Raw genomic sequence first — 11,468 nt, forward strand, 5'->3', positions numbered from 1 at the left:
CTCCAGCGGGGGCGGTCACCGTGGTAACTCCACCTCCAGCGGGGGCGGTGAGGTGAGGAGGAGCCGCTGCACATCCCCCATACAACACTGAGGAGTAGTGATGGGTAAAATGCGATTTTTTGGGGAGCCGGCTCTTTTGGCTCCGAAAACGGCTCTTCATTTCCTATTACCTTTGGCTTTAAATTTGAAGCCAGATTCTGGTATGTTTTAACTCATGATTAGTAAAAATCTCCACATCTGCCAATTTATGACATAAAACAGAATAGTTTCCAGAATAACCGGATTTTATATTATTTGCTGTAAAAACTTTAACAAACACAAAATGAACATGCAAAATACCAACAAGATACTAATTATCAGTGCCACATTGTAAAGCTGCGTTCACACTTGGCAGGTTGGCTGTGGGCCGTCTGCAGTGTGAACTGTGGCATCTGCATCCAGGCGGATTCACCCGTCCATTGACTGCAATGAATTCCGCAGCTCGGATACTCGGCACATATTCACATGCTGCTGCTGAAGACCATTTCACACCTCATGGCAGATTCTGAAGTTTTCCAGGAAGTGAGAATGTGTTTTGGGTAAAGACCATGGCCGCTGTCGGCTTCTGTAAATGCCGTGGAACGTCCAGGCTGATGATCTGCAGGGAAACTGCGCTGCAAATCCACAAAGTGTGAACGCCGCCTAGAATTGTCTGCAGGGCCCATTGGATAAACTCAGTGCCAGAGCTGGATGGACTGACGCCGTTTATTTCCTCTGTTATTATCTGTTTTTTTGGTGTCCCATCAAGGAGCAATGTCTTTTGCCATCACTAATATAATGTCATTAAAGGGGTTGGATCTCATGGGCATTAGTGCCATTAATTGAAGAGAACTTTTTAAAATAGGTTTATTCTCCATAGACTTCAATTCTGCTTCAATCCTGCTGGGACTCCATAAACACCTATGGAACTGTTTACATGGGTTTCCATGGAAGTCGTCCTGTGCCGGAGCCCTATTCAGGATGCGACCATGTTGTCGGGCAGCGCTCGCTGACTGAGCGCATGGAGCATGCAGCCCCCGAGCCTGCGATCCAGTGATGCTCCATCCAGCCATGGTGTCTGCAGAGGAGATCCTGATCTGCCCATACGCATCGCTGGATCATTCCAGACAACGGGAGAGAACGAGGGACGCACATCTACACCCGCTGAGGGCGGGGCCAGAGGGGCCAGAGGGGAGGGGCCAGAGGGGAGGGGCGGGGCCAGAGGGGAGGGAGGGGCGGGGCTGTGAGTCAGTGCTATGTGCAGCAGCAGGAGGAGCAGGCATCCTCAGGATCAGAGTGACTACTGCCGGGAGGGAGGGGCCAGAGGGGAGGGCGGGGCCAGAGGGGAGGGAGGGAGGGGCCAGAGGGGAGGGAGGGGAGGGGCCAGAGGGGAGGGAGGGGCCAGAGGGGAGGGAGGGGCGGGGCTGTGAGTCAGTGCTCTGTGCGGCAGCAGGAGGAGCAGGCATCCTCAGGATCAGAGTGACTACTGCCGGGAGGGAGGGGCCAGAGGGGAGGGAGGGGCCAGAGGGGAGGGAGGGAGAGGCCAGAGGGGAGGGAGGGGAGGGGCGGGGCCATAGGGGAGGGAGGGGCGGGGCTGTGAGTCAGTGCTATGTGCAGCAGCAGGAGGAGCAGGCATCCTCAGGATCAGAGTGACTACTGCCGGGAGGGAGGGGCCAGAGGGGAGGGCGGGGCCAGAGGAGGGAGGGGCGGGGCTGTGAGTCAGCGCTATGTGCGGCAGCAGGAGGAGCAGGCATCCTCAGGATCAGAGTGACTACTGCCGGGAGGGAGGGGCCGGGAGGGGCGGGGCCAGAGGGGGAGGGGCCAGAGGGGGAGGGGCCAGAGGGGAGGGAGGGGCGGGGCTGTGAGTCAGTGCTATGTGCGGCAGCAGGAGGAGCAGGCATCCTCAGGATCAGAGTGACTACTGCCGGGAGGGAGGGGCCAGAGGGGAGGGCGGGGCCAGAGGGGAGGGGCGGGGCCAGAGGGGAGGGAGGGGCCAGAGGGGAGGGAGGGGCGGGGCTGTGAGTCAGTGCTATGTGCAGCAGCAGGAGCAGCATCCTCAGGATCAGAGTGACTACTGCCGGGAGGGAGGGGCTAGAGGGGAGGGCGGGGCCAGAGGGGAGGGAGGGGCCAGAGGGGAGGGGCCAGAGGGGAGGGAGGGGCCAGAGGGGAGGGAGGGGCGGGGCTGTGAGTCAGTGCTATGTGCAGCAGCAGGAGGAGCAGCATCCTCAGGATCAGAGTGACTACTGCCGGGAGGGAGGGGCTAGAGGGGAGGGCGGGGCCAGAGGGGAGGGGAGGGAGGGGCCAGAGGGGAGGGAGGGGCCAGAGGGGAGGGAGGGGCGGGGCTGTGAGTCAGTGCTATGTGCAGCAGCAGGAGGAGCAGCATCCTCAGGATCAGAGTGACTACTGCCGGGAGGGAGGGGCCGGGAGGGGCGGGGCCAGAGAGGAGGGAGGGGCGGGGCTGTGAGTCAGTGCTATGTGCGGCAGCAGGAGGAGCAGGCATCCTCAGGATCAGAGTGACTACTGCCGGGAGGGAGGGGCCAGAGGGGAGGGAGGGAGAGGCCAGAGGGGAGGGAGGGGCGAGGCCAGAGGGGAGGGAGGGAGAGGCCAGAGGGGAGGGAGGGAGAGGCCAGAGGGGAGGGAGGGGTGAGGCCAGAGGGGAGGGAGGGAGAGGCCAGAGGGGAGGGAGGGGCGAGGCCAGAGGGGAGGGAGGGAGGGGCGAGGCCAGAGGGGAGGGAGGGAGGGGCGAGGCCAGAGGGGAGGGAGGGAGGGGCGAGGCCAGAGGGGAGGGAGGGGCGAGGCCGGAGGAGAGGGAGGGAGGGGAGGGGGAGGGGGGGGAGAGGGGGGGAGAGGGGGGGAGAGGGGGGGGGAGGGGGGGGAGAGGGGCGGGGCCAGAGAGGACTGACTGGGGAACATGAACTGGCAAAGAGCCGTTTAAATTTCAGTTGGCTCCCTGCCAGGAGACGACTCATATCATTCACTATAAAGAGCCGGCTCGTTCACGAGCTACACATCACTACTGAGGAGCCGCAGTCACATGGAGCAGGAGCCTCCACAGGAACAGCTCTGATCTCACCCCACACTCTCCTCTCACAGATTCACCACAAACCCTCCCTGTAATCTCACCGGAATGGCGGGAAGCGGAAACCTGCTGCTGGCTGATACCAGAGAGCAAGAGCTGCGCACAGCCAGGACGGAGCTGCTGCACTGAGAGCGGGAGGACCTGTGGTGACGTCACCGCCATGTGATCAGGGGGCGGAGCTCAGGAGAGAAGTGGTGAAGGACCTGTGGTGACGTCACCGCCACGTGATCAGGGGGCGGAGCTCTGGAGAGAGGTGGTGAAGGACCTGTGTTAATGATGACGTCACCACAGCTCCTCCCCCTCAGTGCAGCAGACACTTCATACTTCTCCTGGATCTCTGTTATCAGCCATTATACAGAGACCTGCACCCAGGAGACATTATATACAGAGCAGAGAACATTCCCCGCAGATTATATTCCTGGAGACAGAACAGGATCTGTGTGACGTCAGCACTGAAGGGATTCCAGGGGGAGACCAGAGGCCGAGAGACCGGATCCATCAGTGGTCGGAGCCTTAGTTACAGGATCCATCGGTCGTGGTCGGTGACGTCTTGTAGATGTGATCGGAGCCTTAGTTACAGGATCCATCGGTTGTGGTCGGTGACGTCTTGTAGATGTGATCGGAGCCTTAGTTACAGGATCCATCGCTCGTGGTCGGTGACGTCTTGTAGATGTGATCGGAGCCTTAGTTACAGGATCCATCGGTCGTGGTCGGTGACGTCTTGTAGCTGTGATCGGAGCCTTAGTTACAGGATCCATCGGTCGTGGTCGGGGATGTCTTGTAGATGTGATCGGAGCCTTAGTTACAGGATCCATCAGTCGTGCTCGGTGACGTCTTGTAGATGTGATCGGAGCCTTAGTTACAGGATCCATCGGTCGTGGTTGGTGACGTCTTGTAGATGTGATCGGAGCCTTAGTTACAGGATCCATCGGTCGTGGTCGGTGACGTCTTGTAGATGTGATCGGAGCCTTAGTTACAGGATCCATCGGTCGTGGTCGGTGACGTCTTGTAGATATGATCGGAGCCTTAGTTACAGGATCCATCGGTCGTGGTCGGTGACGTCTTGTAGATGTGATCGGAGCCTTAGTTACAGGATCCATCGGTCGTGGTCGGTGACGTCTTGTAGATATGATCGGAGCCTTAGTTACAGGATCCATCGGTCGTGGTCGGTGACGTCTTGTAGATGTGATCGGAGCCTTAGTTACAGGATCCATCGGTCGTGGTCGGTGACGTCTTGTAGATGTGATCGGAGCCTTAGTTACAGGATCCATCGGTCGTGGTCGGGGATGTCTTGTAGATGTGATCGGAGCCTTAGTTACAGGATCCATCGCTCGTGGTCGGTGACGTCTTGTAGATGTGATCGGAGCCTTAGTTACAGGATCCATCGGTCGTGGCCGGTGTCGTCTTGTAGATGTGATCGGAGCCTTAGTTACAGGATCCATCGGTCGTGGTCGGTGACGTCTTGTAGATGTGATCGGAGCCTTAGTTACAGGATCCATCGGTCGTGGTCGGTGACGTCTTGTAGATATGATCGGAGCCTTAGTTACAGGATCCATCGGTCGTGGTCGGTGACGTCTTGTAGATGTGATCGGAGCCTTAGTTACAGGATCCATCGGTCGTGGTCGGTGACGTCTTGTAGATGTGATCGGAGCCTTAGTTACAGGATCCATCGGTCGTGGTCGGGGATGTCTTGTAGATGTGATCGGAGCCTTAGTTACAGGATCCATCGCTCGTGGTCGGTGACGTCTTGTAGATGTGATCGGAGCCTTAGTTACAGGATCCATCGCTCGTGGTCGGTGACGTCTTGTAGATGTGATCGGAGCCTTAGTTACAGGATCCATCGGTCGTGGTCGGTGACGTCTTGTAGATATGATCGGAGCCTTAGTTACAGGATCCATCGGTCGTGGTCGGGGATGTCTTGTAGATGTGATCGGAGCCTTAGTTACAGGATCCATCGGTCGTGGTCGGTGACGTCTTGTAGATGTGATCGGAGCCTTAGTTACAGGATCCATCGGTCGTGGTCGGTGACGTCTTGTAGATATGATCGGAGCCTTAGTTACAGGATCCATCGGTCGTGGTCGGTGACGTCTTGTAGATATGATCGGAGCCTTAGTTACAGGATCCATCGGTCGTGGTCGGGGATGTCTTGTAGATGTGATCGGAGCCTTAGTTACAGGATCCATCGGTCGTGGTCGGTGACGTCTTGTAGATGTGATCGGAGCCTTAGTTACAGGATCCATCGGTCTTGGTCGGTGATGTCTTGTAGATGTGATCGGAGCCTTAGTTACAGGATCCATCGGTCGTGGTCGGTGACGTCTTGTAGATGTGATCGGAGCCTTAGTTACAGGATCCATCGGTCGTGGTCGGTGACGTCTTGTAGATGTGATCGGAGCCTTAGTTACAGGATCCATCGGTCGTGGTCGGTGACGTCTTGTAGATGTGATCTGAGCCTTAGTTACAGGATCCATCGGTCGTGGTCGGTGACGTCTTGTAGATGTGATCGGAGCCTTAGTTACAGGATCCATCGCTCGTGGTCGGTGACGTCTTGTAGATGTGATCGGAGCCTTAGTTACAGGATCCATCGCTCGTGGTCGGTGACGTCTTGTAGATGTGATCGGATCCTTAGTTACAGGATCCATCGGTCGTGGTCAGTGACGTCTTGTAGATGTGATCTGAGCCTTAGTTACAGGATCCATCGGTCGTGGTCGGTGACGTCTTGTAAATGTGATCGGAGCCTTAGTTACAGGATCCATCGGTCGTGGCCGGTGTCGTCTTGTAGATGTGATCGGAGCCTTAGTTACAGGATCCATCGGTCGTGGTCGGTGACGTCTTGTAGATGTGATCGGAGATTTAGTTACAGGATCCATCGGTCGTGGTCGGTGACGTCTTGTAGATGTGATCGGAGCCTTAGTTACAGGATCCATCGGTCGTGGTCGGTGACGTCTTGTAGATGTGATCGGAGCCTTAGTTACAGGATCCATCGGTCGTGGTTGGTGACGTCTTGTAGATGTGATCGGAGCCTTAGTTACAGGATCCATCGGTCGTTGTCGGTGACGTCTTGTAGATGTGATCGGAGCCTTAGTTACAGGATCCATCGGTCGTGGTCGGTGACGTCTTGTAGATGTGATCGGAGCCTTAGTTACAGGATCCATCGGTCGTGCTCGGTGACGTCTTGTAGATGTGATCGGAGCCTTAGTTACAGGATCCATCGGTCGTGCTCGGTGACGTCTTGTAGATGTGATCGGAGCCTTAGTTACAGGATCCATCGGTCGTGGTCGGTGACGTCTTGTAGATGTGATCGGAGCCTTAGTTACAGGATCCATCGGTCGTGGTCGGTGACGTCTTGTAGATGTGATCGGAGCCTTAGTTACAGGATCCATCGGTCGTGGTCGGTGAGGTCTTGTAGATGTGATCGGAGCCTTAGTTACAGGATCCATCGGTCGTGGTCGGTGACGTCTTGTAGATGTGATCGGAGCCTTAGTTACAGGATCCATCAGTGGTCGGTGACGTCTTGTAGATGTGATCGGAGCCTTAGCTACAGGATCCATCGGTCGTGGTTAGTGACGTCTTGTAGATGTGATCGGAGCCTTAGTTACAGGATCCATCGGTTGTGATGTGATCGGAGTCTTGTACGAGATCTGCACTCTTACAAATTCTGCATTTTCGCAGACCATCTAATATTTTGTCCATTGTTCCATCTGAAGCTTGTGCTTCCCAAGGTTATGGAACTGTTAATACAACCTTCTTAGGCGTGTTACTTGTTATTTTCTATTTCGATTACATATTTACATAGGTTGAAGAAAGACTATGGTCCATCAAGTTCAACCTTTCTCCACCAATTGTACATTTTGTCACTAATTAACTGTAACCCACAATGTTTTGTGTTCTGAGGAAATCATCCAGTCCTTTTATAATTGTTACTCTATCGGCCATTACTACTATTGATGAGCGAGTATGTTCTGTTAACCCTTTCGGCGAGCATGCTCGGGTGCTCGCCGAGTATCTTCAGCGTGCTCGGGGATTATGTTTTAGTCACTCCGTGCACATGATTTGCGACTGACAGTTTTAATACATGTGAGGAATGCCTAAGAAACAGGCACATGTATTAAAAATGTCAAAGAAACAGGCATTCCTCACATGTATTAAAGCTGTCAAACAATCGCAAATCATGCTTACAGAGTGACTAAAACATAACATCCGAGCACACTGAAGATACTCGGAAAACACCCGAGCATGCTCGCTCATCACGAATTACTACCTCTTGCGGTAAGGCATTTTACATTCTGACTATAAACAACCCTTTCCTATTTTGCTGGCGGAATCTTCTTCCACCCGTAATGAGTGCCCCCTAGTCCTTAATATGGTCTTTGGAAGGAATAAGTCATGTGCCCTTTCCTTGTATTGACCAAAAGTTTGGACATACCTTCTCATTTAAAGATTTTTCTGTATTTTCATGACTATGAAAATTGTACATTCAAACTGAAGGCATAAAAACTATGAATTACCACATGTGGAATTATATACTTAACAAAAAAGTGTGAAACAACTGAAAATATGTCTTATATTCTAGGTTCTTCAAAGTAGCCACCTTTTGCTTTGATGACTGCTTTGCACACTCTTGGCATTCTCTTGATGAGCTTCAAGAGGTAGCCACCGGAAATGGTCTTCCAACAATCTTGAAGGAGTTCCCAGAGATGCTTAGCACTTGTTTGCCCTTTTGCCTTCACTCTGTGGTCCAGCTCACCCCAAACCATCTTGATTGGGTTCAGGTCTGGTGACTGTGGAGGCCAGGTCATCTGGCGTAGCACCCCATCACTCTCCACCTTGGTCAAATAGCCCTTACACAGCCTGGAGGTGTGTTTGGGGTCATTGTCCAGTTGAAAAATAAATGATGGTCCAACTAAACGCAAACCGGATGGAATAGCATGCCGCTGCAAGATGCTGTGGTAGCCATGCTGGTTCAGTATGCCTTCAATTTTGAATAAACCCCCAACAGTGTCACCAGCAAAGCACCCCCACACCATCACACTTCCTCCTCCATGCTTCACGGTGGGAACCAGGCATGTAGAGTCCATCCGTTCACCTTTTCTGCGTCTCACAAAGACACGGTGGTTGGAACCAAAGATCTCAAATTTGGACTCATCAGACCAAAGCACAGATTTCCACTGGTCTAATGTCCATTCCTTGTGTTCTTTAGCCCAAATAAGTCTCTTCTGCTTGTTGCCTGTCCTTAGCAGTGGTTTCCTAGCAGCTATTTTACCATGAAGGCCTGCTGCACAAAGTGTCCTCTTAACAGTTGTTGTAGAGATGTGTCTGCTGCTAGAACTCTGTGTGGCATTGACCTGGTCTCTAATCTGAGCTGCTGTTAACCTGCGATTTCTGAGGCTGGTGACTCGGATAAACTTATCCTCAGAAGCAGAGGTGACTCTTGGTCTTCCTTTCCTGGGGCGGTCCTTATGTGAGCCAGTTTCTTTGTAGCGCTTGATGGTTTTTGCAACTGCACTTGGGGACACTTTCAAAGTTTGCCCAATTTTGTGGACTGACTGACCTTCATTTCTTAAAGTAATGATGGCCACTCGTTTTTCTTTACTTAGCTGCTTTTTTCTTGCCATAATACAAATTCTAACAGTCTATTCAGTAGGACTATCAGCTGTGTATCCACCTGACTTCTGCACAACACAACTGATGGTCCCAACCCCATTTATAAGGCAAGAAATCCCACTTATTAAACCTGACAGGGCACACCTGTGAAGTGAAAACCATTTCCAGTGACTACCTCTTGAAGCTCATCAAGAGAATGCCAAGAGTGTGCAAAGCAGTCATCAAAGCAAAAGGTGGCTACTTTGAAGAACCTAGAATATAAGACATATTTTCAGTTGTTTCACACTTTTTTGTTAAGTATATAATTCCACATGTGTTAATTCATAGTTTTGATGCCTTCAGTGTGAATGTACAATTTTCAAAGTCATGAAAATACAGAAAAATCTTTAAATGAAAAGGTGTGTCCAAACTTTTGGTTTGTACTGTATATGTATACATGTAAATGAGATCTCCTCTGAGGCGTCTTTTTTCTAAGCTAAACAAGTCCAACTCTTCCAACCTTTCATCATATGCCAGACCTTTCATCCCTTGTTATAATCTAGTTGCCCGCCTTTGAACTAACTTCTGAATATCCTTTTTAAAATGTGGAGCCCAAAACTGGATCCCATAATCGAAATGTGGCCTCACCAGTGATTTATAGATGGGTAACAATACATTGGGATCGCACGATTTTGTCTCTTCTTTTTATACACCCTAAAATCTTGTTTGCTTTTGCCGTTGCTGCTTGACATTGAGTACTGCTGATCAGCTTACTTGTAACCAGAATACCCAAGTCCTTCTCCTGTTCTGTAATCCCGAGTACACTCCCATTTAATGTACAGTTGTGCTCAAAAGTTTACACACCCCAGCAGAATTTTTCCTTTCTTGGCCTTGTTTCAGAGAATATGAATGATAACAAAAAAACTTTTTCTCCACTTATGGTTATTGGTTGGGTGAAGTCATTTATCGTCAAACTAATGTGTTTTCTCTTAATGACAACCAAAAACATCCAAATGACCCTTATCAAAAGTTCACATACCCCATTTCTTAATACCGTGTATTGCCCCATCTAACATCAATGACGTGCTTTACAGTAGGAATGGTGTTCCTTTCATCATAGGCCTTGTTGACCCCTCTCCAAATGTAACATTTATGGTTGTGGCCAAAAAGTTCAATTTTGGTCTCATCCCTCCATATTACCTTGTTCCAGAAGTTTTGAGGCTTGTCTATGTGCTGTTGGGCGTATTGTAGGCGAGTTACTTTGTGGCATTTGCGCAGTAATGGCTTTCTTCTGGCGACTCGACCATGCAGCCCATTTTTCTTCAAGTGCCTTTTTATTTTGCATCTTGAACAGCCACACCGCTAGTTTTCAGAGAGTCCTGAATTTCAGCTGATGTTATTTGTGGGTTTTTCTTTGCATCCCGAACAATTTTCCTGGCAGTTATGGCCGAAATTTTTGTTGGTCTACCTGACCGTAGTTTGGTCTTTACACCGCCCCTGATTTTCCATTTGTTAATCACAGTTTGAACGCTGCTGACTGGTATTATCAATTCCTTGGATATCTTTTTGCATTCCTTTCCTGTGTTATATAGTTCAACCACCTTTTCCCGTAGATCCATTGACAATTCTTTTGCTTTCCCCATTCTCACAATTCAGAAACGTCAGTGGCTGGATGAAAGATGCAAGCGTCTGTCTGGATCCCAGAAACTCACTCAGCTTTTATGCACACACACTGATTACAAGCAAACAGGTCACAGGTGAGGATGTTACCTTTAGTAGCCATTCAAACCCATTTGTGTCAAATTCTGTGCATGTTATCAGGCCAAAATCACCAGGGTATGTGAACTTTTGATCAGGGTCATTTGGATGTTTTTGGTTGTCATTAAGATTTAACCCCTTAAGCCCCGCGGGTGGTTTGCACGTTAATGACCGGGCCAATTTTTACAATTCTGACCACTGTCACTTTATGAGGTAATTACTCTCGAACGCTTCAACGGATCCCCCTGATTCTGAGATTGTTTTTTCGTGACATATTGTACTTCATGATTGTGGAAAAATTTCTTCGATATCACTTGCGTTTATTTGTGAAAAAAACGGAAATTTGGCGAAAATTTTGAAAATTTTGCAATTTTCAAAATTTGAATTTTTAAGCCCTGAAATCAGAGCGATATGTCACACAAAAGAGTTAATAAATAACATTTCCCACATGTCTACTTTACATCAGCACAATTTTGGAACCAAAATTTTTTTTTGTTAGGGAGCTATAAGGGTTAAAAGTTGACCAGCGATTTCTCATTTTTCCAACAAAATTTACAAAACCATTTTTTTAGGGACCACATCACATTTGAAGTCACTTTGAGAGGTCTTTATGACAGAAAATACCCAAAAGTGACACCATTCTAAAAACTGCACCCCTCAAGGTGCTCAAAACCACATTCAAGAACTTTATTAACCCTTCAGGTGCTTCACAGGAATTTTTTGAATGTGGAAGAAAAAAATGAACATTTAACTTTTTTCACAAAAATGTTAATTTAGACCCAATTTTTTTTATTTTCACAGGGGTAACAAGAAAAAATGGACCCCAAAATTTGTTGTGCAATTTCCCCTGGGCACGCAGATACCCAATATTTGGGGAAAAAATACTGTTTGGGCGCACGGCAGGGCTCGGAAGGGAAGGAGCGCTATTTGACTTTTTGATTGTAAAATTTGCTTGAATAATTAGCGGACGCCATGTTGTGTTTGGAGAGCCCATGTGTGCCCAAACTTTGGAGCTCCCCCACAAGTGACCCCA

The sequence above is a fragment of the Phyllobates terribilis genome, unplaced genomic scaffold (genome assembly GCF_046119375.1).
Source record: "Phyllobates terribilis strain yellow unplaced genomic scaffold, ASM4611937v1 Scaffold_291__1_contigs__length_2406647, whole genome shotgun sequence".
Lineage (NCBI taxonomy): Eukaryota > Metazoa > Chordata > Amphibia > Anura > Dendrobatidae > Phyllobates > Phyllobates terribilis.